The sequence below is a fragment of the Dermacentor silvarum genome, chromosome 1, assembly GCF_013339745.2.
Source record: "Dermacentor silvarum isolate Dsil-2018 chromosome 1, BIME_Dsil_1.4, whole genome shotgun sequence".
In the NCBI taxonomy this organism is placed as follows: domain Eukaryota; kingdom Metazoa; phylum Arthropoda; class Arachnida; order Ixodida; family Ixodidae; genus Dermacentor; species Dermacentor silvarum.
Window position 1 is genome coordinate 440,115,046 of NC_051154.1, and position 5,152 is coordinate 440,120,197.

Sequence of the window (5,152 nt, forward strand, 5' to 3'; positions counted from 1 at the left end):
CATTCTAGAGTGTCGCAAGCACGAGGTAGCTCATACGGTGAGCAGTCACCAGGGGCGCTCCAGTACTATGTTCGATCAAGTCAGTCATGACAATGATTTGTCCATTTCCTGTCTATTAGGGGAATGTCAGCGCAGCGCTGCGGCGTGGCTGTTCACCGCAGGTGCTTTCACTGAGGTGGCTATTAAGGCCGCCGCTTTACCAACTGAAACGACACCCTAGCCATAGTAACGGGAGCAACGGCTGTCGCTGCAAAATTGCTGTGCGGTATTCTAGGGTCCGAAGTGACGCAGCACAGTGAAAATACACCAGTTTATCCTCGTGCGCGAAGTCTCCGCGATGCATTGCGAAGAAGAGCGTGCTGCGCAGCGACACAATTCATCGCTTGTCACCGCCTGCCCTGTGAAGGTGCCTCCATGCGCATGCACGCAAAATTTGAGTGCGGTGTTCACTCTAATGTGCTTGCCGATTGCCTCTGCTGCTGAGCTAACAGTGATCGCAGATGGATATCGTAACGACAGCGCAGCAATTGCATTTTGGCGCGTGAGGGCTCTTGTGTGCAGTTAGGAAATTAGACTTCGAACACAGGAAGGTGTTGCAATTGTTTAGTGTGCCGTGCTTGTGATGAAGAAATGCCATCGCACTGGGTGTGTTTGCGCTGACCGCTAACCGTGTTTGCGACACTGCGGCTCCGATACATCACTGATGACAGAGCAGCCATCTCAATTGACAGCTGCGATACGTGGTCGTTGGAAAACACAACGCACTGCTCAGCATCGTCGTCCACCAGGGCACATCGACGCCTTGCAAACAGCTACAGTGACCTGCCGATAATTATTTGCTGTGTACTACATCGCCACAATGCAGGCAATGAACCGTGTCACAGCCCAAAAAGATATATGCATAAGCCAGGGAAAGTCGACGCTTTTTTTCTTTTTGATAGTGGTGCTCAGTACATCACCGATGACAGTGCGTTGTGCGTGTTTTGTTTCGCCGGTCAAGATTGTTAATGCCTCTCAGATCCGCACCACGTCGCTGTTGCCGAAAAATTAGTTGGGCGTGGCCCAACCGTGGTGGGCGCGCTCAAGGGTTACATGCCTCACGCGGGGCATGACCTATGGTTTTGATTGACAGATGAACTCGTGCCAAACTCGTACATCGCGAAACCCCCCTCGAGTTGAACTCGTGAACATGGCGGCGGCAGCAGAAGCCTGTGTTATCGCTTCGCAGCGGCAGTAAGCGTCAATATGACCGTCTGGACCCGTTCACCTACATGACCAACGTAGAGTTTCAGCGTCATTTTTCCTTTCCGAAACTTCAGTGCGCTGGCTGTGTCATGAGTTAGGCGAAGGCCCTCGTCTGCGGAGACAGCGTGGCGGGCAAATTATGCTTTCCGAGCACAGAGTGGTGTGACTAGGCTGCGGAGGAAGTTTGTGCGATCGCTTCGGCTCTCTCCTGTTTAAAGCGCTGCTCGTCCACCGCGCCCCAGCCCAGGTCCGGCGTCGTAATCGCAGTAATGGGGCACCTGCGAGCACCTGGGTTCAACCCGGACTAACCAACCTGCGCAGGCGAAGTAGTCACACTATAGTGGAAAACCCAGAATCGACGCCGGGCTGCCTTCCGCTGCAACATATGCCGAAATCAGTTTTCGCAGTTGGACGGAACCGCTGCACTGCACGGGCAGAGAGGCGAAGGAAGTTACTTCGCGAACACGGACCGCCTCGGCCGTCCGAACGACCACTTCTACAGGCGGCAAATGATTTGGCTCACGTACTGCGCGAGCAAAAGCGTAGACATATGGCTGTTGAAGGAGATGAGTGGCGACTTGTTTCCTCTAATGGAGCACGCCATCGCCGACTGGAGGAACTACCCCGGTAAAGTCGCGAGGGACGAGCTGCTGGCACGACCTCCAATTGGTGGCCCCGGGTAGATAGCGCCAATTGACGAGTGCCTTCTTCGCGGCGAGCAAAGCTACAATCAACGCCGCCTAATGACGGGCGACAACTTCCGCTGAGCCGCCAAAATTACGCCGGTGTTAAAGATGGTGGCCCATGGGTCTTCGGCATGTTCTACGCGACCAGAGGGGTGCTGCGACTTTCAAGGTCGACCGACGAAAGACAGCGACGCTAGCCGCCATTATTGCAGCCAATGTTCAATCGGGAACCATTTTTCATAGTGTCACGTAGTAGTGAGGCTGAAGTAAACAGTCGTAAAACTGTGTATGACAAAACTGGTTGTTTATTGGGCGAACCTGTGCCCACAAAAGCAAGCTACACTCAAAGCACAACGATAGCGGCGAGCACAGTCGGCGATCGTCGAAAATCTCCTCAGCGGCGAAACGCGTCGGCTTTTATACCTGAGTCAGCGAAGGTTCCAGATTAATCCCTGATGCCCGCGGGTCTTCCAGAAAGTTCTAGACAATTCGCGTCGGTCATACAATAAGATAACATAAGCGTCCGTGAAAACAGGCAACGGAAAGAAGCATCGATGACGTTTGTCACAGCTGTCCCCGATTTGTCGTCGGCGCAAAGTCGATCGACGGGGTAGACAAGCTGGTTGGTCGTTCCGTACGCAAGCGAGCACAGTGAAAAGAGTCAGAGTCGGGAGTAAACAAAAAAACAAGATATTTATCGGCTGATAACTACACGAGATTAATAAAATACAATAATAAAGAAAACACAAGACAGACTAACACACCTGAGCTTATTATCACACAATGATGAAGAGCAATAAATACGAGCAATTAACAGAACATATACATATGAAACAGTGCGAGGATCAAATACACAAGAATACACTTAACAGCATTTCACTAAAACAACGTTCAAAAGAAATCAAAGTTCAAAAGAAAACAAATGGTGCCATACGCATTGCCGGGCAGCAGCAGCAAGTCCATAAACCGTGGAAGTCGGTGCACAAAGCTTTCCCGAAGAAGGCTGGCGGTCCGATCTTGTCGAGGTGGATGCGAATTGCTGAGCTGGGTTTCCCGGGAGTCTAGATGTGACGACTTCCCTCAAGCAGGTTGAGCTAACTTGAGGTGAACTACCGTGAGCTTCGTTGCAGACGCTGGTTTGACGTCTCGTACGTCAACAAGTTCCTCGGAGTTCCGACGTGGCCAGGCGGCCCAGGCGATACTGGACGGCACTAGCCCCCCAACGGCTTCTCAGCAGCGCATAGGTTCAGCTTCCAGACTAATCAGCAGGGCCCAAAACATGCGCTTAAATAGCCTCTCCTTTCCCTAGTTCCCTAGGTAGGGAAACTGCCGCTATGTAGCATTCTCCGAATTCAGCTCTCTTAGCTCCCAACAATCTTGGCCGCGCCCTTTCACTATGGACGAAGAACCGCAGGTTAGCCTCTCTCCCAATGTCAAGGGCCAAGGTTGAGCCCGGCACTACCACGTGGCCGTACGCGCACACTTCGGGGTCCGTAATCGGCGTGACGCGTCTGGAATCAAGATGGCAGCCCGAGCGGCCACGACGCTTTTGACGCCCGTAATTCGGCGTGTCGATGTCGAATGCATTATACGCTGCACAGTCAGGAGCCCACGTGTTTGACGCTCGTAATTCGGCGTGTCGTTAATCAGCGTCCAAACCATTCGAAAATATGCCGCTCCGTGACAACGTTCTAGAAACTTTCGATACAGGCGCGTCCGGAGCCGAGCGATAACGTTTAACATTTGTTAGCCGGTGGAAAGCGGCCACCGGTGAAAGTTAAACATGTATACGTGTCAATACCCTCCCCTTAAAAAAAACATCGTCCCGATGCTACAAACACAAAAGTGAAAACAAAACCACGCGTACAGAAAAAATAACAAAGCAACAAAGGAGCTAAGTTCGTCAGCGGGTGTAGAAAGGCTTAAGACTCACCACGTGGATGACTTCAGGTCGTGCGCGGCGCCGCTGTGATTGCGAAATACCGTCTGGCACGACCTCATAGTCCAGTGCGCCAATACGTCGGATGATCTTATATGGTCCGAAATAGCGACGTAAGAGTTTCTCGCTAAGTCCTCGTCGGCTTATCGGAGTCCAGTCCCAAACACGGTCTCCGGGCTGGTACTCGACGTAGCGTCGTCGAAGATTGTAGTGTCGGCTGTCGGTTCTCTGCTGGTTCTTGATGCGCAGGCGGGCGAGCTGTCGAACTTCTTCGGCGCGCTGCAAATAGGTGGCAACGTCGAGATTCTCTTCGTCAGCGACGTCCGGTAGCATGGCGTCAAGCGTCGTTGCCGGGTTCCTTCCGTAGACCAGGTTGAACGGCGCTATGTGCGTCGTTTCTTGCACCGCCGTGTTGTATGCGAAGGTCACGTACGGAAGGATGGCATCCCACGTCTTGTGTTCGACGTCGACGTACATGTACAGGGTCGTCCACTCTTAGTACGAACACGGCGCCGCGTGGCCGCGCTCCGCGGAGCGCCAGCGCACATGGCGCGGCCGCGCATCGAAGCTAAGCGGCGCAAGCGCACAGGGACTTGGAGGCGGGGCTTCGTGTCGTCTGCTAAAGCGCGCGAGCGAGCCGTGTTTGTGCCGCCTGTTGTCTTGTAAAGCAAAGCGCGCTCGCGCACTTTAGCAGACGACGCGAAGCACCGCCTCCAAGCCCCTGTGCGCCTGCGCCGCTTAGCTTCGATGCGCGGCCGCGCCATGTGTGCTGGCGCTCCGCGGAGCGCGGCCAAGCGGCTCCGTGTTCGTACTAAGAGTGGACGACCCTGTACATTGCCAGCATGTCGGCGATGATCTTATTTGGGCGCTCGGTGAGGCCATTCGTCTGCGGGTGGTAGGCGGTGGTCCGGCGATGGCTTGTCTGGCTGTAGCGCAGGATGGCTTGAGTTAGTTCAGCCATGAAGGCAGTACCTCTGTCGGTGATGAGGAATTCTGGGGCACCGTGACGCAGGAGGATGTTCTCAACGAAGAATCGGGCTACCTCGGCAGCACTGCCTTTGGGCAAGGCTTTTGTTTCGGCGTAGCGGGTGAGGTAGTTCGTAGCTACGACGATCCATTTATTCCCGGACGTGGACGTCGGAAAAGGCCCCAGTAAGTCCATCCCGATCTGCTGGAACGTTCGGCGAGGTGGCTCCATCGGCTGTAGAAGTCCGGTTGGCCTTGTCGGCGGTGTTTTGCGTCGCTGACAGTCTCGGCATGTCTTTACGTAATGGGCGACGTT